Source organism: Lepisosteus oculatus, chromosome 15, assembly GCF_040954835.1.
Source record: "Lepisosteus oculatus isolate fLepOcu1 chromosome 15, fLepOcu1.hap2, whole genome shotgun sequence".
NCBI lineage: Eukaryota > Metazoa > Chordata > Actinopteri > Semionotiformes > Lepisosteidae > Lepisosteus > Lepisosteus oculatus.
In genome coordinates, this window is record NC_090710.1 from 19,748,025 (window position 1) to 19,770,941 (window position 22,917).

Here is a 22,917-nt window from a genome sequence, read left to right on the forward strand (position 1 = left end):
TACATACTATGTGTTTTATAGTAAACCATACTGTAGTATGTACCTAACCAAGTGGATTTTGTGTATTTTACATTTCAGTTTAAATATGCTGGCATAATTGAAATTCAATACAAAGTGACTTAATTAAGATAATACATATTTTTTTCATTTAAGTTGCATCTCTTAACAATTCCTTCAGCCCATTATTAAAATGAAAATAGTATAGTATATGCTTATGTGAAGTGGACACTGCAGCTCTATTGTCCACAATGTATGTACTGTACAAGGTGGAATAACTGATACTGCATCACAGCATCTATTTACTTACTGTACATTTATTGTACAGTACTGTATATGAATACATGACAAATGATATTAGCATATTAAGTATATTAATGACTTTTTGTTCTTTTTAATGTCTAATGTCTGGCTAATAAGAAACACTAATATCTGCCAATATTTTTTAAAATAATAGTATTTTTCTCTGTGAATGTGTAGCACCTCACACATTGCACCCTTAAAATGAAATGATCGACAGCCACAGGGCCTGTATGTCACCATCTCCTCACTTTGCTGTTACCTACAAGAATCCTGGTCATCTGTGTAGAACACCTTAATTACAGGGCAAATTGCAATGACTGCGCTAATTACAGCCAGAACATATTACGGTTCCAAGAGGTGTTTTACCAAAACTGCAATGCAATTATCACACTGTGCTTCAGATCCAGTTTTTTGGTACATCTGGACCCTGTTTGAATAATGCAGATATGCGTTAAGATACTTCAGTGAAGTAACCCACAACTGGTGTGCAATTTGAGAATTAATATTAACCTGTCGACTTATACTGTAAGTAATAAATACTACTATACTACTTGAGTCCCATAAATACATGGAATTTTTATCTTGCCACCAAAAAACAAATGGAATGATCTAAGATGTACAACACAATAACTAAGTCCATAATAATTCAGAATTTTAAAACAGTTTGCATACCCTTCAATCACACACGTTTGCAAGTTCTATGCTTTGTTCCATGTCCCTGCAAAGTCAAACATGGTTGGAAATTCAAATCACAGAGTCAATATCTTGTATGGCCACCAGTAGCATCGATACCAGCCAGGTGTCTGCAGCTCATAGCACTGATTGTGACATTATTCTGGGCATTACAACATGCGAAAGGTTACAAATAAGAAGAGGCCTTTGGGCCTATCTAGCCTGTTTGATAGTTATAAGCATCTGTTTGATCCAAGAATCTCATCTTGTTGCCTCCTGAAAGAAACCAAGATTTCAGGTACATTACAACTGCAGGGCTGGATTGCTTTTTCAGTACTCCCACAACTCTTTGCGTAAATAGATGTATGTATGTCCTTTCAATGCAGTGCACTTTCAATGCTACATCAGTTGTAACATCTAAGGTACTAATAGAGTTCCTGTGACAGCTGAAGTGGTTTGTAACAGCTTGCTGGGGCAGACCAGCTTGAGTCATAACCAGAATGTGTTTACACTGTGTAAAGGAGAGATACACTCTCTTGGAATGGGTTTATGGACACTTAATGTAAATAAACTGAGCCTCCAGTTTGAATGTACAATTAAAGGAATTTATAACAAAAAAGTGTGCTTGAATTTGTTTTCTTGCTTTCAATGTGTGAATCCCCAAAATTCACCAGATGGCATATTACAGATTCTAGATTCACCATATTTGTTTTTAGGAAGGCAGTAAATGAATACTACCTGTAATATCATATGCAATGTATTGTATAATTTAATGTGAAATAATTTAGTCTTAATTTGCGCTTCTTATCATGTTTTTTGTTTGATGGAAATAAATTGAGTGTACATGATGCTTGGATATATGAAGCTCATGTTTATATAAGGGTGTTCTAAGCACCTGTTTTTTTAAAGTAATGGTTAGTTCTTGAGGAAACAAAGACAGAGGATACATGTCTTATCAGACCTGAGATTTGGTGTTTGGTGGGACTAAAACCTGATTAGAGCAGGAGACAAATGGCAGGTGTGTGAGAGACTGGAACTGGGGATTGAGTGGACAGCTTTCTGTCTTTTACTATTACAGTAGCTAGAGCAGGCTTATTTAATAAGCTGCATTGATGGCACACTGTTCCTGTAGTTTACTGTATAGATGTAGTTTACTGCTACAGGAACTGTATAACCCGTTTGTTTCGTACCCATCTTAGTTAATTCACATCTGACATGCATGTATAGGAGTTTTTCATTTATACTCCTTACAATTAGTTATTTTGATCATGTCTTCTGATTTAAAATGTTTGCTACTTTAATATGTACAGTACTCTCAATAAGTAATGTGCTTGCATTTGTAAATTTGAATCAGTAAACATATTTTATGTACATATGTAATATATGTTTTCCAAAGGACTTATGTTTGAAGTAATCTATGTTTTTTCTAGATTTTTTTTCTACAATATGAGAACATCAGGGGGTACTAACTGTATTTTATTTGTTGCTATAGAAACACTGCTTTCTGCAAGACATCCTTATAAACAGAATAAAACACCAAGTAAAAAAAATATTTCGACTGAAGTAGTAAAGTTGGTCTGTTTTCTAAAAAGAATAAAATACAAAAGCTCATTTCACTTGTCACTGATTGGAATTCTATATTGTATAATATATTTATAAAAAGTAATTTGTCTTGAATAACTTGGGAGGGTCTCAATGCATTTACGGTTGTAAACTAAAACACCACTCCACTGGATGAACTAATGCACTGCTCCGTTAATCTTCATTTAACTGATGGGTGATGACTCCTGCTTGTAACTATAAAATCATGCTCATACCAGTACTTCAAAAATGTCTCCAGATTGAACTCTAGGCTAATGAACAGGCAATGAACATGAGAAAACATAAGAAAGCTTACAATAAGAGGTCATCCATCTAGTTTGTTTGGTTTCCAGTAACTAAGGGATCTAAGGAGCTATTCTGATTGCTTCTTGATAAATTATCGTAGACAATATGGCTGGGTAGCTTTTTCCAGACTTCCAACAACCCTTCCTTGTCTTCCAATCAGCCCAAAATGTACTTCCCCCTAGTTTTCATCTATGTCCTCTAGTTAATGTTTGTTCTTGATTTTCAAGAAATCCAGTGGCTTGACTGCCAATGTCCTTGAGAATTTTGGAATACTTGTTGCAAAGAAATATGCTTTGGAACTCATTAAAAAACATATATTGCTGCTCTGGAATCTGTCCAGAAAAGATTAACTACAAATACGTGTAGAAAAAGTACAGCACATTCCTAGTCTTCAATGAATTTCCTATACTGGCAGACAACAATAAATTAACTGAAGACGTTAGAGTAGGTAGCTACATCAGCATGCGTAGGCTGCAAAGGAACAGGTAAATGTTTATTCCATGCTGAAAGGGGGGGGGGAGATACACATTTCAGCTGTGGAACCTTCTTTAGGAGTGAGGGAGAGTGTAGAACTAGAGAACAAAAGACAGGGTAGTTAAGAAAAGGAGGGGAGCAGGGGAGAAAGAGTATCAGGACACGGGGAGAAGATGGGGAGAGGTGTGAAGTCAAAACCTGCAAATGCATAGAGGATTTCGCAGTAGAGAGGGGGAAGGTTTGATCCTAGTTTGGGGATAATTTCGGTTTCAGATGTCTTTGTGAGGACACAGGCCAACAGATCAGTCCGATCTTGGCATTAGGGGCGACATGAGGAACTACTGTATCAGTTTGGAGAGCTCTTTGATCCTCACAGCACTGACATGCTCCCTGAAACAATCTGCCAGTCTCCTTCCTGCCTCACCAATGTAAAGAACTGGGCATTTTCTGCAAGAGATGCAGAGGCGCTTGAATGTGTGTGGTATTGGATATATATTTAGAGGTGATGCAGCAAGTCCCGTTGCAGGGTATAGTGCCTGGTGTGGATGATTGCAGAGGGCAGTCAAGGGAGCTGTAAACAGGAAGGTTACGCAGATTAGGTGGTCAGTGATATGAGATGGTGGGGCAGTCAGGAAAGAGAGTACCAGTGGAAGGGTCATCCTGTAAGATGGGGAAATTGTCATCAATGGTCCTGGAAATAGAAAGGGTGGTAGGGCAGCACCAGTGGAATTTGGGTGTTAGTCCAGGACTTCCTACTGTAATTGGGTTGATGATCCGAGGGGTATTTTTGGCTGGGGAGAAGGCCCTGTCAATAACATGGGCCTTGGTTATAGCCATAGGTAGGATATCCTCTGTCAATGAAAAAAGAGTGCATTTTGAAGAGTTGGTTTGAAAAATATTTTTTTTTAAAGAAATTAAGATTAGGAGGAGACCTGGTTCAAATATTCCAAATTTACAGTCAGTCCAGTGGGCATCTTCAGAATCAACAGTGAAATGTGAAAAAGAGGACCGAATGGGAATTTAAAACTGAGAAGTGCCTTGGAAAAGTATTCAGACTCTTGGATAGTTTTCACATTTTGTTGCTTTAAAGCTTGAAGATACACTATGAAGTAGAAATTAATATTTTATATACTCTACAGAACCTACAGTACACCACATATACAAAGCATAAGAAATCATTATATAGATATTTAATATGAAAGAAAAATAGAACAGTTATGACTGCACAAGTTTTCAAACCCTGTGCTACGCCAACCCTGTTTTCATTTAGGTGCCCCATTTTACCTTATTTAGCTACATAATTTGTTGTTTGCCCTCTGTCTCTGTGCAATGATAGTGGTTCTAAATAAATCTCTGTGAAGTCCCTCAGTACAATGGCAAATTTCAAACAAAGATTCAACCATGAATACCAAGGAGCTTTCAAAGCAGCTCCTGGAAAAGGTTGTGCAAAGGCACAGACCAGGAGAAGGGCAGAAAACCGTTTCCAATTTGATCAGGTTACTTTTTAAGGGCCAGTGGTCAGGCTGTCCCTCCAAACTGAGCAGCCGGACAAGGACAAAACTGGTTAGGAATGCAATCGCGAATGTAACGATGACTTTGGAAGTGCCACAGAGTTCAGGGGCAGAGTTGGGAGAAAATGTCCATGAGTCAGCTACAGTATATGTCAATCCCTCCATAAGGGGGGCTTGGGGTTTGCTACTGTACGACTCAACCTAAGTGATATTGCAAACATGTGGCAAAAGGTTTTATGGTCTGACAAGACAAAAAAGGAAGGTTTTGGTCACAATACAAACTATTGTATCTCATTGCATTTTGCATTGCCAATTCATTGTAGCTTCTCAATATAAATCATAGCTGACATTTTATTTTCTCATAATTTTGACAACAGTTATCTTAGGGGTTGTGAATATGCCTTCTAGATATGAATAATGTACCAACAGACAATAAATTAATAATGATTCCTTACACTTATATAGAGCTTTTTTGGACACTCCACTCAAAGCACTTTACAGGTAATGGGTGTTCCCCTCCACTAAGTTCAAAGATGGGGATCATTAGGAGGCCATAATTGGTAAAGGCCAGGGTAAAATTTTGGCCAGGATGCCAGGCTAACACCCTCACTCTTTTCAAGAAATACCCTGGGATTTTTAATGACCGCAGAGAGTCAGGACCTTTAACATCTCATCAGAGGGACAGTGCCCCCTACTGGCTCCACTAACACCTCATCTAGCAACCTTAGTTTTTCCCATGAGGTCTCTCATCCAGCTACTGACCAGGCTCACACCTGCTGAGCTTCAGTGGGTTGCAGGGTGATATGGTTTAGGATTAGGGTGTTTTTATTAATATGCAATTAATCTTATACATTAACTGTATAAGCAGAATCTAGAAGCTGTTTTATGGATTGTAGTCATCAAGTATCTGGTACTATGGAAGTGATCATCTGTCACTTGGTCAATGGTGTAAAGGCGATTTGAGATTCCCCTACCCCTGTAGATTCTAGAACTTTGGTATATAATAAGAGACAAATTCAAACAGATTAGAGGTGCAAATCTACATGCAAAGTTTGAATGTTTACATGTTTCTATCACATTTAATAACTTGATCATGATTGTATGATTACCATGCATACTGTATCACCAGTTGAATTTTAGCACAACAGTGTCACAAGTTCTTCTGTAGATTATATTCCTGAGGATTTACAGTATGCCTTATCAAAACTATGTTTAATTACTTTCTGGGCACCTTGTAACTGACATCTTTGTAGGGATTATGGTAGTCATGTGTTCAAAGCCTGTTACATTGTTTTTTGAAGACCCAAGCCTAAAAGATCAGAACCAAACCTAAGAAACCAAAAGACACATGTAATTGCAATATTAAGAAACAATAAGCATATATTTATATATATATAAACATATACATATATTTTCAGGTGGGTAGCTGCGTCACCATGCGTAGGCTGCAATAGGTTTATTCTATGCTGAAAAGAGAAGAAAGAACTTGTACTGTAACACACCTGGGGGTTAGTGAGCAATTGCAAGCAATCTCTTAATAGGCCTCTCTAAGCACACAGGCACAGAAATTGACAAAAACCAAACAGAGCCTTACCTCCTCTTTGAGCATCTTACTGTATTTCTGTTCGCTCACTAAATACACTGGACAGCTCAACTGCTAAGCCAAGAGTTTTCTCCCATAAACCCTCTCTCTGCAACTTCTCCCAAACAATTCCGGTTCCATACAGGGTTCTCCCACCGATCCTTCTCTCAGCTCCTTCTCCCACTGTAGCAATGTAATACAGTGGATCTACAGTATGTCCCCAGATGCCAGAAGCACAATTCTGGAAACCTCTGCTTCCTGGTTTTTAACTCACCAGTTGATCAGCTGTCTTCTCCCACAGCTTTCTGGGAAATGTAGTTCAGACCAGAGCTTCCATCCTGACTTATCTTGCTGTCCCTTTACAGTACATTGCCATTTATGTCTATAACATAATTCAATAGTCACCTGGCTAGATGAACAGGCATCACAATTTTCTGTCATTTTAACTAATCCAATAATTTATTTAGTGTGAATCAGAATGTTTGACACAACTGAGAAAACTGAAATTCTGTCAATCTAAAAACAAGAGACATTTGCAATGTTTTATTGAGAGGCTGGTTGAAGTTGTGATTTAAAGTGGGCCTAAAAAAATTCATATTATTGAGACTAAGCAGCAAAAGAACTATATCATTCTATTTTGCATGTAGGTTTTTTTAGAAAAAATCATATTCAGAGATTCTCGATATTGATTTAATTATTATTTTTTTTAATTTAGCGTAATTTTGGTCAGATCATGACTGACCATGATACACTCCAGTAAAACAGATTGTGGCATAAGTACTAAATCATTTCCTTAGAGAAGGGGTTGATTGGGCACAGCTGATGAGGTTATTGAAGCTGTTTAATTTTACATTTGGTATAAATGTAGGAAGAAAAAGGTAAAAAGGAACCAATATGCCTGGATTAGGCCACTCCAGACACTGGACTAGGCTGGACTAGGTCCACACACTGTTGATAACCATCTGGACTGTTCATTGACAGTAATTTCTAAACCAGCAAAATGTTATGGGCAACCACAGTCCATCAATACTATAGCATAATCAAGGAGACTATGACTCACAACATCACACCAAGGTCAATGACGAGTGTATTGTTACTACATTGTAACTCCATACGCACTGAATTCATGCAAACTGACTGCACAGCATTACATTAATCAAGTCCTCCAAGTCATCCTGACTTGACAGGATTCTTGGAGGACAAAATGCATCCATGTGCTGCTCCTATAACGATGGCTTCCATGTGAGATGAGGATGTAAAAGGTGTGTCATGGATGCCCTATTCTCCAGACTTGATCTCCACTTTTGTGGGATGAGCTGGGATGATGTGTGTTACCTAGAGCTCAGAAAACCATACACAGACACTTGCCTGTCTGGGTTCAAAGAGGAATGAGACAGTATCTGTAACTTTGTGTAAAGCATGCATCACAGATGTGATATCAGAGCACCTGTTTTATAAAGACAACTGTCCTTTCCTTATGACAATAGTGAGCGTTACAGTTATATGTAATGTTATAAGTTTCTATTTGATACCCAGTATATACTGTACACACATTATCTACAGTATACAGCACTCTGCCAAATCTCATACAATATCTCTGTGCTCAGCACCCTTGAGACTGTGTTCCTACAACACCTCTTAGAAAGGAGAATGATTGTTCTTAGCCAACCGTTCATTTCACTACCTTTTCCAATTCTTAAATTAGTATCCTGTATGGAACGCTTCTCCAATATTCCAAGAACTAATTAATCTACTGTGTAAATTAAAAAAATGTTCATCTGTACTGTATACAGTCCTGTTCACATTATTGTAATTAACTTTCTCGAGGTTGGTCACTCCAAACGTAAGGCTAGATTGTAATTAACTCGTATTGCTTATCAAGCATGGTTAATGAGACATAATTATAATTATCACTGTAATTAAATTCTGAATGCATACCTCAGCTTTGAATCTGAATGTATTGACACAGGAGAAAAAATTGAGGACTAGCTCGGCGCTTCTTATCAACAGCACTTTGTCCTAATTCTGTGACAGAGAACAGAGCCACTATATGCCTTTGGGATTTGAGGATTTGATGATCATCATATGCAACACACACTCCCAAATAATTGGTGTCAGCAGGGTCTTCTAGACCTTTATTTCTCTCCGCCCTGGAGATAAGTAGTTCTTTGATGTCTGAAGCACTGGCACCTCAATAATCCTGAAAGAGAATTTTCAGGCAGATCTCAATTATCAGTGCTCAAATGAAACAACAAAAAAAACAGGGCACTAAATTCTTGTTGCAAGTCTCAAAACAGCTGTGGAAACGTGATTGTTTGCTTTTTTAATCTAAATTCAATGATTTGTGGAGGAGTGTGGCTGCAACATTTACAAAAAGCCTGGGTATAACTCACAAAATGATGCAGAGTGATACATGATACATGAAGTGATACATGAAAATTCTGTAACACAAAAATGTGGAATATTTTCTGGACCTCAAGAATTTTGGAACACAATAATATCAGTCAATAATTCATATTTGTTAGCATTCTGTATGAGTGTAGATTATTTTAACTAACTTATTTTAAGTGAAGTTATCTTATGCATAGATATGTTCCCTCAAAGTGTCTGGAAGTGCTGTATCTATAATGAAACACTGCAAACTCAGGACCAATACGCTGGTGAATTGTGTAAAGGACTTCTTGTAACAGGTGGTCACTAGTTCTTAATTTAAATTAGAAAACACCTAGAATATTACCAGGTACAAAAGTACATACAGTATAATACATGAAATATCACTGGTTCACTATTAACTAATGAACTATTAGTATCTGGCACAAAGACCTTGGGTAAAAGCACTGTTTTCATACAGGTATGTGAAAGTGTTCAACACGTTAATAGCTGAAAGAAGTGATTGTTACATAATTTCTGAGGGTTTTAGCATTTAAGAAATGCCTGTCAGATGATAGCAGTGTGTTGTCTTGGTTATATTATTTGGTTTTGTCTCTGAAATAAATACAACTGTAGCAAATAAATGTATGAAGTGAAACAGAAAATAGGAAAAAACTACTTTTGTGCATAAACGGCATGACTACAATACATTTCTTTGTGGTGTCCTTTACCGTCTTCAACAGGAAAATAAATTCTTTCTCTTACAAATCTCAGAATAGTTTACTAATTTTAAAATACAGCAGGTTACACAGAAACAAAACACATTCACATACAGTACTGTATATGAAAGGCATCTTGAAAATTATCTTCAGAAAATATTAAATACAGCATTTGTTTGAGGTTCTGTCTATCATGCACAGTCTATGAATGTTTTATGATGCTGTACAAGTAGGCATTGTTCCTTTCTAAAATAATTATTCCATTGTTTCTATGAGCATGCTTTTTCAGTCCAGGCTTTTTCAGTGCAGGCTTTTTTTGAGACGAAGAAAAGTGCCGGTGTTCTTGCTGATGGTAACCTGAAAATCGGCTGTCATAAAAAATAAATGACAAAAAGACAAAACAGAAAAAGGATTAAATTTGTAATGCTGGTTCTTGAAATACATTTATGTTCCCATTTTATTTATTATTAATAGTTTATGGGTACACCTGTCTATATGGGTATCATGCAAGAAATCTCTCACCGAAAACACAGGTACAAGGTACCAGCATAAAGCTAGTGGTTCGTAGAATTTTTTACAGGATCAATCAGAGCTGTTATTAATAGGAAGTCCTCTTGGGGTTTTTTTCAGTTTTGAGCCTTTAATTATCATACATACTGTAGCTGGTTTTCCAAACATCTGCGAAACAAACTTGGATAAAACAACATGTCTGCACCTGGTTTAAGTCCTGCTTGTGTGATTTGTACTACTTTCACATTACAGCCTCTCTTAACACTTGATTTAACACATGGGCAAACCACAGGAACATTTATACATCACTGACTCTGATCTAAAAGAAAGAATCGCTTAGAAGTGGCTCCAGCATTGTTCCATGTGTTGACTCTAAGTGCAACAGTACTAGTCTGCTTCCTTTATCTCACTGTGTTCCTTGAGATATGCTTCTACTATATGCTGAACTTGGATTATTAGAGACTCCATGGATGAGACGTTCACTTCAAAAGAAAGGAAATCCACACAGTCTGGGAACACAAATCTTATCCAGAAACAAACAAGCCAAAGCAATGTGACTTGTATGACAAACTGAAAATGATTTCAGATTCAAATCATTCACTCTTCTTCGGATTTATGCCAGAATACACCGAATTTAATCATAAGAATGTTAGTTTCTAAAATACTTCCTAAATACCATGCTTCCCATAATTTAATAAAAAATGTAGCTTATCCATCTTTCCAGGCTGATTTGGAACTGCGCCTCTGTGCTCTTCTTGGGGAAACAACTTCTTTTTTTGAACAACTACTACCGTTTAATTGTGTTAGTGCACAGAAGCCTAAATTTTAGCTCCGTTCATCTGAAGCAGAGTGCAACACGCTTCTGTTACATTTTTCAGTTTGATGATCTTTTTGAATGTTTTTTTATGATGTAGCAGAAGTGTCTTGAGGAAGACAAGAGAATTGGAGACACTGTAGTCCTTTTTTTCTTTTACATGAGACATGCGCGCTGCATGTTTGAAACTGCAATTCAAAAATCTAAAACTGCGGAGTGTCAGTGTCATCATAAGATTAGACACAGCTCAGCCAGGATCAAGGGTCACTGTCTTGAATTGTCCTCGACAAGCTGTGAATTCCCCAGCAAGATCTACCCCCGCACTCCCCCAGCTAACTTTTTGCTGTCGCTATGGATTATCTGCCACGCTCTTTGTGTGTTACAACCAGAATCCCAGATGGCAATCTCCAGTGTTTGGGACTTCTGCTCTCCAGGCAGAGGCTTATAGCACATGAAGCACTCAAATTCCTGACAAAATACACACACTGTGCAATGTGCAATACTCATTATCAGGCTTCTCACTCTGTCTTGTAAGGATCACGTGGAAAGAGAAAAGTCTTGGTTTGCATATTACTCCCTCGATACTCGTGACTGGTGGTGATGGTAAAAATTTAAAGGTCTCCAAGGGAGCAGTGTACATTACACCAGGGGAGAACTGAGAGTTGCGTTAGAAAACAGTTTTATGAAATGTTACTTTAAGCAGCAAAAGTAGCTGAAAATCTTAGGAAGGAACACCTGTGTTTCTCACTGTTCTTGAGTGAAGTGAACATTATCCCTGTTCTTTATTGATTTCACTGTGGTCCTCTAAAGGGACTAGCAAGGATCTTGCTGTACTGATACATTTTCATGTAGGAGTGATACCAATGGATTTGCTTACTTTTAACAGCGCACTTTCAATCTGTTTACAGCCTCAACGAGAATCATGTTGTGCATTTTTTGTTGTTTAGAGCTGGAGCTAGCATCTTGTGCTGCACTGTATATCTGATCCACAAAACCCTGAAAATGCATGATTTATGACTGCTGGCCATGATCGTTAAAAGAGGGTGGAGTCTGATGGTACTGTAGGTTCTTTAATAACAGAATTAAATATTCAATAAAAGCATCAATGCCTAACCAACATATTTCTGCAAAGACGTCTCTAAACCTTTAATCCATACTCACAAGAATATTCACATTTGTCAGTCTGTCATCATTTGGAAGCTCCGGGAGAGAGATGTGGAAGAGTTGAATGGCGATCTTCTGAAAACAGAAGCTGTTACTGAAGGAAGGAGAGTATTCTGCTGAGTCTGCCTGACAACAGTGTTCAGTGGCTCTTTGTCTTATTTGTTTTACGGCTTCTGTCCTTGACACTTGCTAGTATAAGAAGATTATGTGGACCTTTCAGGCACCTTCTCATGTGATCTTAAGAGACCACCAAAGTTGAGGCCCTGGGGTTCAAGTTATACCTCCTCTGGAATCATCATCTGCACTGAGAGTTCCAGACACTAAGTCTGTTTTGACAGATCGAACTGACAGGCAGCCATTGGACAATGCTATGATTTCCAAAACATATGTTGTGACCGATTAAAGAAATATTTATGTATCTGTAAAAGATATGTTTCACAACATTTAATCTTTCTTAGGGCAAAAGAATCTTAAAATGAAACATTACAAATGATACAGAATAGGAATGGTTTTAAGCATACAAGAATATTGCTGTCTTTGGCCCTCACTTCTTTTGCGGGTCTTTTTAAAACACAGGAGAAAAGATTGTACTTAGTAGACACATTTGAAAATCACCTGAAGCTTATATTTGTCTTTTCCCTCTGTAAATGCACCACATACATCTATATAGAACACATACCTAATTGCTTACCTTTAAGGCCTAGGAACAAGTCTTTAATTCCACAGGATACAGGCAGTTACTGCATCAGTTCACTTTATGGCAAAACTGTGGGGCATCTGCATTTGGCGAACATGTTTTAAAGAAATAGAATCCAAAGGATAAAATCTGGGACAATAGAAGAATGTGTATAGTTAAGATTATTTGGTAAGAGTATATTTAATTTTGATAGATCTGTCGACAAGTGTTTCTTATTGTTTTCCGTTCTAAACTGTTCTGTGGCACTGCACTTCTTCCATTTGGCCAGAATAGTATTTTTTGTCCCTTTTCAAGGTAAAATTCCAAACAATGTTTGCTTCATTATCTCAGAACATTGGCTAAGATTGGTTCTGGGAAACAGTATTACTTTTGTTTGTTTTATCTAATTGGTGAAGGTATTTTCTGTATAATGCATCAGTGTTTCTCTAATCCCTTTTAATAAATATTATCTCAACTCATAGCCTTTGATCCACAGTCTCCCTCCCAAGAAAAAATGCACAAAGATTTACAACTTTACAACAAGCCTTGCTTGTTTGGGCTGTTCCAGTGTTTTTTATATAGAAGTGTTTAATAGGAATGTATTTTCTAAATCAAAATGTATTGAATGTCTTTGACCAGAATCCCTCTGTATATATCTTCAGAGCTAAGGTATGCACTAGCTGAACCTTTGTGGATTTTGTGTTTTGGTTTTTCTTTAACAATGACAGGTAATTACTTATAAAAACATGTTTCTTGATGCATAGCTTTGATTGATAATCAAGGCATTCCACAGTAAACGGGCATTGTTTGTATCAGCTTAACATTATGTTGAATAAACTGTTGGCAGATTTGGGCACAAAATACATATACAGTATGCACTTAACATACTGTGTTAACATACTTAACATAATATGTGATATAAAAGTTTAGGTATTGAGAAGTTATTTTAAATAAATTGTATTGGTGAAGATTATATGATACTTCACTCTCTACTTTAAAATAAAAGCACCATATTATTGTTTTTAAGGGGACTGTAATAATGTGGAACTATGCAAAGTAAACTGCGAATTTAACTACTCGCTTTAACTACTCTTTGATCTTATACCCCTGAGAGAAAGATACACGTTGAACACCATTCAATTTGAACAATGGCTGAAAACCTTTTTTTGTTTACAAAGCTATTTAAAAGGTATGCATCACAATTTCTCCAAACTTTACAGTACCCTAACATTACATAGTAGAACATAATTGGAATACTTTAAAAGCTACTTTAAATTACTCTTTACAGTAGTTTAAAGTATTTCTTTTCTGGGATACCTTGAATTTGGGATCATAGGAGAAAGTCCACAGTATATTAAATATGGAAGACAGCATTGAGCAGGTTTATATCACAAAGCATATTCCACAAATACAGTGTTAGCATATTTTTTTCTAAAGGCTGAAAACATCAGATTACACAGTTGATGAAGAAATTCGAAGTTACAATTGAAATACAAAAATAATGCCATTTTAGTATCATTGCTGAAGTTGTTAGCTGAAGATTTAAACAATGCAATCATTTCATATTCTAAAATGTTAATTTTCTGATTAGGCAAAATAAGTCTTGAAAATAGTTACAAGCTATTTGGAACTATTTTTATTACTTCTGCTACAATGTCAGCACAGTTTTGTTTCTACATTTTCCCCTACATCTGTAGTAATTCATTTATTTTGTTTTCATTTTAATGTGTGGAACAATGGTTAATAAAATACATTCACAGTGCAGAAGATAAACAGTATAGCATTTATAAACTTATAAAGTTTTTTCACCTTTTTATCTGTAATACTGTTAAATATTCTTTCTGCTATCAGTTACATTTTTTAGTGCTTAACATGTTAAAATATATCCTGAGGCCAGAGGGAGAATTTCAGATCAAATGAACATATACGTTTTGTTATAGACCTTGATACTTAACTAAAGTCACAAGTGGTATTACTTCAAAAGCATATTTCTTTGACTGTGATTGAACTCTGTTGAAAGTGTGCATGGCTGTTGTCATTCAAAGGCTACACATATTCATATCAGTGTCTAGTAATAATGTTTTTAAATGTATATACCATACCACAGTAAAAATGCCTTTCATTCATTGTTAGCATCTCCTGTTGTTCAGTATTGTACTGTATATGAAAGTAGAGGAAGTTCATCAGGCAATTGACACATTCAATTTAAACAACCAGCTGAAAAGTGGTTGAATAATTTGTCCAAAAGACCCACTTTCCCTGAAGCAAGCACTTCTCTGTCATTAGTCTTAGTATTTAAATATTTAAAAGGATTCAAATGCTGGACCCCTTTGTCTTCAATGCTGAATTCCCTCTGTAAGATAAAGAATTACAGCCATTTTAGTCTTTTATTCCTGAGATTAGCTCTTGAGTAATTATGAGTATTTTGAATGTAGGAGAAAAAGACAATGGAACACACATTTGTTGTAATCTCAAATACAGTTAGGAACGTGTATTTCCAAATGTTTGTGTTTCCCCTTTTTTCTCTTATGATAGAAAAGAATGTGCCAATATCAGAAAGACTGTCTGAGTATACTGTCTGTAATAAAGCAGAGACACACACATTAAGTTAAGAATATTATCACATAAACTGCAAACAAAAGCACAAAGTGAAATGAATGAAAATAATTACACTCTTTCACACTTTAACTAAACTTAACTTGAACATTTTTTTTACATTTGAACTCAGTGATTTTCTTTTTTTTCTAGGTATAATGTGTCAATTGAATCCCTTTCTTTGGGCAGCATCACACATTAGTTGCTGATTGAACAATTGTATGATTGCAACGTTGTGCTCTTCAGTTGTATATCCTTCCATTTTCTAGCTACTTCATCCAATACAGAGTCATGAGGGAGCTGGAGCCTATCCTAGCAAGCACCGGGTGCTGTGCGGGACACTCTGGACAGGATACCAGTCCATCACAGGGCAGACACAGACAAACACAGAACCGCACACATTCACAACAGGGCCAATTTTCCCAGAAGTCAGTCAACCTACCAGTACATTTTTGGACTGTGGGGAGGAAACCAGAGCACCCGACGGAAACCAACGTGAACATGGGGAGAATAAGCAGAGATCTGTGGAGAATTGAACCACAATTGAACCCAGGGCCCCAGCAGTGCTAGGTAGCAATGCTAACTCCTTCCAAAGCCCTAATATACTTTATCTTATATTAGGATAACATAATTAATGCTGTAGCTAAAGACCCATCAGAGCCAATCTAGGATAGTCCAATAGAGATCATGTCTTATTTACCACTGCAACTAGTAAGGTAATAATGAAAATGTAATTATTCCACTCAGTGAACTTACCATTTTGTACAATAAGAAAACCTGACCATTGTTGCAAATATAGCTTAGGCTGTACTTATGGTGTTGGAAATGCACACACAACTGTGTTGTTTGAAAATAAGAAGTGAAACAATCCCACTCCTTTTTCCAGTGTTGAACACTCTTGTTTTATTTCTCAGAGCCATTGCTTCCTTCAGCTGGAGAGCCCTTAGGAAGGGATATTTAGGATACTGAGCACATACGTTTTCATTTAATTATTAGCTCCCAGATGTACTTCATTTTATGGCATTCCACCCACAAGGAGGCACAGTAAAGCTAGCAGGGCACTGGTAAATATATTAACAAATAATGGGTTTTCCATTTTTTGTATTATCGTAAATAAAGCAAATATCATGTTCCAGAGACTAATTTCTTTGTATTATACATTGTATTGTCTTGGGAATGAGAACATTTGCAGCATATTATGTGGCCTACATAGACATCACTAGGAAAATCAGCTGAAAGTCAATACTATCTGAAGTCTCGCACTATACAGTTCACTGTTGCAACCAAAGTAGTTCTAAAATAACGAAGTGGTGAAATGTAAATTGTAATCCTGTGACAGAGAAAATCTCCATCATGTTTTGTAATGATTTCAAGGTAATTGTGATTTATTTGGTCTTGATTAATTACCCTGTGATATAAAGTTCATAATTATAGCCAGTGACATACTGAGGTTAAAGTACTGTATACAGTATGTGCATAGTTGTATAGGACACTATTCCAGCTGGATTATAAAATCTCTCCCTTGCTTTTTTTCAGAACTATACAACTTAAGTGTAAAAACAAGTTAGATATTAATAACTCTTAGCACTATAAACAGTGATTTAAAAATAACCTAAAAATGGTTTGATCTCATAGCATTGTCAACAGCAAGATATACAAACCTTATAGTCTTTTGATTTAAGAAATCTCTTTCCTTTAAAATAGGTGACTTTCATGAATGCATGGCCGTATACAGTAGGTATTAAGAGCATTGAAATAGAGGAGTCCAATTTTATCCAGCAATTAAACTGTTTTCCAGAAAGTTTACCCCCATACCAGCTTCAATTGTTGCCCTTTCGGAGAGCTTTTGGAGTCCTTTAATGTTTGAAAAATTATTTTCGAATCAGTGGTTTGTCTTTTGACAACTCCTAAAGCCACTTCCCTGTATCCCTTTCCAACCGCTAATTATTGACCGGGATTTTAAATCAATAGCATTTCCAAAGCTAGATGGTCTCATTTTCCCTTGTCAGCTTTCCAAGCCATTTGACATTTGCGGTTCAGAACAAATATTTGTAATAGCTCATAAGAACAATACCTTACTGCTTCCTTTTACAGTGATTTATTAAAGCATTTCTCTTGTGTTATGAATTAATAGTTTGAAAGTAATATGATGGAAGGCTGGAATGAAGAATTATTCATTCTGAGTGAATGTGTCTTAAGTAGAAAGTTTCTGGTGACTGGCCAAGGCCTGTTGATTTAGCTCTCTTTCTGTGCTAGGATATAACAGACCACACATGTGGTGCCGACCATAACCAAATCCATAATGTTTAATTCCCTAAAAATAATCTTCCCAGGGTCTGTGAGGAATGGTCTGATATCCTGTTTAGACACTTTTCATTGTGCCAAACCTGACCATCAGGGATGTTTTCTAAATCAAGGACTACGTAATATGAGAATAAGCACTTCTTTTAACTCAGTCATGCTGAAAAACAGACCATCTACCCTATTGATTTCTGGCACTTGGCAGCAGCTTTACCTCAAAAGGCATTCTCACCCACAAAACAATCTATTCTTCCTTCAATAGAGCACAGATCATCCTCACCCACAGGCTCCTGTCGCCCACAATTGACAACAGACACCAAGGGGATTCGTTGACAAAATGATGTGAACAAGGAAGTAGGCTTGCAAAAGAAAATATGATAGTCAAATTCGGGGAACTCCTTAGAACCATCAACCTTAGTCCTGATTTTTAAATACCAAGGAAGACAAAATATTTCTGTATCTTTAAAATCACGTTTCAGCTAAGCCTATTAAGATCTTATTCCTAATGCAAAATGTACGGTATTTTACTTTATTTACATGTTGGTTTCATAGATGTATTTTAAATTGACAGTAAGCTGCTTTTCCACTGGAATCGTTGTGCGTTAGTTCAGATATAAATACAATAAATTATGTGAGAGGAAGAAAGAGGGAATACCATTCCCTAAATGGTTAGCCTGAATCAGCTCTTCGCAGTTTTCTACAATAAGGAACAGTGCATTTCTCTAAATAGTATAAACAACGTTTTCTAACATTTTTTTCTAAAAGAGCAAAAAAGAGATATTTTTGTTGAGTGTAAATTTACAAACTATTTGGCCTGCGAAAATTCTTACATGTGCTCCACAAATATGTGCAAGACAGAAACAGTATATTTAATAAAATACATCAGTCATAATGTACAGAATCTAAAGGCATTCATTGTTGTGGACACTCATGTATTACTATTCCCATTAATAAATGAATCAGAAGCCATATTTTCTTAATATGAATATAACAAAGAACACATTCTGCTCCGACAGAAACATGTCACATGCTCTTCACCTGGAAGCCCTTCCACTGCTTTTGATCCTTTTGTGTCCTCTGAAGTGACTCACCTGAAGTGGCGTCCCTTCAATTCGGCTTTTATGTGGTTATGAGAAAGAAAGCACTGTATTAATTCTAACTTTCACACACAGCTCGTATGACAGGCGAAGGCTGAAATAGGTACAGGACAGTGGAATTGGTTTGAACTTGAGTTTTATGATACGAAAACGCTGAAACGTAATTTGGGAAACATTGCGCACACACACATCATTTCCAGTTATACTGTACAGGTGCTGTGTGTTGACCACTGTCAACACTGAAACATTTCAACACTGAAAAATATTTTGTATCATTCTTTACTACAGTATATTGATTTCTATTACCATATATTAAGCTGGTGTGGAATATTTTTTACAAAGATCTACTATCCACAAAAAAGTGCAAATAGTATATTATACTACATGAAACAGTAACTAGGAAAAACTGTTTCAAAATACTCCAGGTAATTATCTAAAATTATCTCCAGGTAATACTTTAACGTCTAGTACAGACTTTTCTATGAACAAGGAGCTGCTATTTCAGGAGGATCTGGATAAATAAAGACAAAGACAGTGAAAGACAAACACGGCATCTTCAAAGATGAAGAAATGACTTTTCTATAACACGCTTCAGTGCTTGTAATCTACGTGCCAGTTCTGTTTTTGTTCAGACGGACACTGAATCTCAATGGGAGCATTCCTTCCATTTTCCAGCCATATTAGTAATGCCACATTTCCATCTGCCCCTGGGACGGAGTTGAATATGATGTAAAATCAATACTGGTTGTTTCCACTGGCAGCGAACCAAAATTAAACTGGTTTGAATTGAAGCTTTTGCCATCCTAATTGTGTGTACTTTCTAGTGAATATCTGTCACTTGTTCTCAAGTAGATATCCTCTATTTGTTTCTCGATAGAGATTTAGAGAACAACATATAATGAATCCAGTAATATTGGAAGATGTTTTTTTCTAACAATTGCACCATGAAATGGTTTAAGTCAATGGAATACAGTTACAAAATAATAACTGTGTTGTATTGTTTGTTAAAAAAGCTCATATTAAAAATTGTTATTCATGTCCTAAATTTCTCAATTATTTGTTATAACATAAAATGTTAATCATATCAGCATTGTTAATGAGAGTAGACTACTTGAAATTCTCTTTGCAAGACTGCTTGGGATTCTTAAATGCTTTCTTTCATTTTTTTCTCGTAGATTCGTTGTTTAACTTTTTATTATGCTTATTCTATCAGTAAATCTTGAAACACTACCACTTGTTTCCTCCTTCCATTTCTATCATAGTTTATACATTTAATGGTATGGTTTTAAGTAATAATGTTGTGGTATTGTACTATCCAGGTTAGCTTGGAGATCAACATAGCTTTGTTTCCTAAACTGGATGAAGCTCAGCTGCTATATGTAAATCTATAAGATATGGGGAATGCTCCCTGTGGCTGATATGATTGAAATACTGATTACTGATACTGATAGTGCACAGGTAAATTCGACATGATCACAGGGTATTCTAACCATCAAGCAAGCTGGTGCATTCTTCCTAGTTCAATTTTTTAACTCCCTTGATTTTCCTGTTTGTTGAAATTGACCATTTGGGTATAATCATACAGTGGAGCAGGATGTGTTTTTTTTTTAATTTCATTGATTAGTTTCAATAAGTACCCAGAAATCCAGTGATTATGGCTTCCATTGTGAACTGGTCAAATAAATACCAGCAGTCTCCAGGGCAGTTAGAGATTCATTTTCAAAAGGCAAGCTCATATCACATCTTTTTCGGCTTTTATTATTTGAAGATTGATTTTCCAAGGGTACAGCTGACTTTATTAAAATCAAGAGAAGGGTAAGATCTCTAAATGCTAGTTGCTTTATAAAAACCAACCCACGCGCACAGTGGCATTTTTCTGAGATCCTCAATATCAATATTCTTTTAAACATGTTCCTTGCACGATTTACAGATGAGGTCATATTGATTATTAAAAGAGAAGAAATACGTATTTAAATCTGTTGTTTCCAAAAAACATGTTTTACAATTTTTATTCCCTTTTTCCTTAAGACTGTCAGAATAACGTTATATTGCAGTATAAAGCATTCACTCAATTGTTCTGAATGTAAGTATTACATCAAATACCAGAAAAATACTAATGTTCTATAAGCAAAACTATGTAATTTTACATTCATACAGTTTATTGTTAATCTATTTGGCTGACCTTATTGTCTAAAGCAACTGTGTTGTTTCATACTGTCATGAAAAAGGTCTTTCTTTTCAGAGACCCAAGGTGAAGAATTATTACATACTAATGGATATACCACAAATATGAGTGATTTCCACTAGACACTGGGTCATTGGGAAAGTCTATTTGTTGAATGTAGTTGGTCACTATAAAACTCCAGCATTTGTTCTTGAAATAGCATAAGATGTTATGATAAATATACCCAAAGAAGGCTCCACAGCAGAAACATTGTGCTTCTTTTCAGCTTGGAATAAACCTTTAATTGTTCCTATCATAAATATTTATTCCCTACAAGACAGTGTTGTTTTGATCAACTTTTCTGTGAGATATTTTTTAGGTGTAAAATGTAGTAGTTGCAAGAAGCAAATCATTTCGTTACAAGCAAGGGAAAAGGGCCATGTAGAATATTGTGACAAAGAAAAAACGTGACATCCAGAAGACAAATGTTGACTGACCTGTTTCTGTGCAAAGAACTTCCCAACTGTATTCCATGTCTGAAAACAAGACGTATTTTTTTTTTGTGGAAATCTTTTTTTGTGTGTGGAAATTTATCATTACCCCAATGAGTAGAAACTAGAAATTGACCAAGCATGATGTGAAATGAACATCTTAATGGGCAGGAATTCCCCTGTCAGAAATGCTAAAAAACCAGTAGAATTTCAAACCTTATACCCATGTTTCCTCTCAATAATTAATTGTAAAATGGAATACCTGTGTAAAATATGCAGTTTTTAAGTATGAATATTACCCAAGAGTATATCATTACAGTTAGCTGAGTGACTGCTGCAAATCAAATTTCACATTCCATATTTATGAAACTTGACTCATCACTTAGTTATACTTATTGTGTATATCTGGGTCATGTAATGCGAGCAAGTCTGATAAAGACTTTAATTTTATTTGGACTTTCGTTCAAAAGAGTTAATTTCAAGTCTATGCCACAATACGAGCCTATAATAATGACAATGAATGAAAGAGATACCCTTTTGTTATTATTTTAGTGTTACATGCAAACCAGCCCAGTGTGGGAGTTGTCAGCCTGCGTTCTATAGGGGCTTTCTACATCTAATCAGTTTCATTAAATCCAAGTAGCCATTCACTGTTCACTTTGATTACTTTAGTGTGGATTGTACAGGCCATTGATTTAGCTGACACGTGAAGCCCAGTGAATAAACAACTGTACAGCTCTGCTCAGATCTGAAGCCACAGCGATGCCAGGAAGCATTCCAGCTGGCCCAGTGTCCTCTGTGCAAAGGAATCTATTCCAGGTCACTTGCCATTGTGACTCACTGTTGCTGACTGACCTGCTAAAAATGAGCGTCATTCCAACTAATTTAAAGTGGCCATTGAAGTCAAGTAAATCCAAGTCGCAGTACATGGAGTGGTGTGGAGCTTGGATTGAAAGTGATTGACACGACCTCTTGAACCCTGCAGCGCTGGCAGTCAGAATCTGGAATGCCCTGTTGGAAATATGCAAATGGCAGTGAGAGTCCCAGAGCCAGTACTTTCCCAGAAATGTTGTATTTGCTGTTCAGTGTTTTAATGGCATTCCCGATACAGTGACATTAGAGCAGCTATTTTTTTTCTGTTCTGCTGCATTATATTGTAGAGTACTAATCATGATTTATTTTTCACCTGGACTGATTCATACTTTATTGGTTTAATTCTGCCCAAACATTGTTGAGTTCTAAACTGGTTTCTGTCTTATTACAGCTGCTAAAACTGCTTCAGCCACAATGTTGGAAATACAAAGAAAACAAATGAAAATGTGCAAATGTTACCCTGGCACAATCTCTGTACTGCTTTATAAATAGGGGGGGAAAATAATATTTAATATTTGAATTAAGGAAAAACTAAATATTCATTCAACGTATCATCACTGCCCCCGTCCTATCTGCTATTTTCTTTCTGAATACCAAGTACAGCTAATACGACTAATGAAATTATACATTCGTCACTGCATGAGTAGCATGAGAAAACAAGTAGGGGAGAAAGAAACAGACTGCTGCTCAAGACCTCCAAGACTAGAGAAGAGTATT

The 22,917-nt window shown here is 36.2% G+C and overlaps 1 protein-coding gene and 1 long non-coding RNA gene across 2 annotated transcripts in view; one reads left to right on the plus strand and one right to left on the minus strand.

Moving 5' to 3' along the window:
• The window catches only part of LOC102692365 (E3 ubiquitin-protein ligase Midline-1), a 158,223-nt gene that overhangs the window by 25,015 nt on the left and 110,291 nt on the right, over positions 1 to 22,917 (plus strand). The gene's annotated exons all lie outside the window — the stretch shown is intronic.
• On the minus strand, positions 9,572 to 12,873 carry LOC107079465 (uncharacterized). The gene is made up of 3 exons (XR_001480410.2): positions 12,695 to 12,873; positions 12,001 to 12,078; positions 9,572 to 9,883 (listed from the first exon to the last, which is right to left on the minus strand). It is a non-coding gene; the product is annotated as an uncharacterized lncRNA (long non-coding RNA).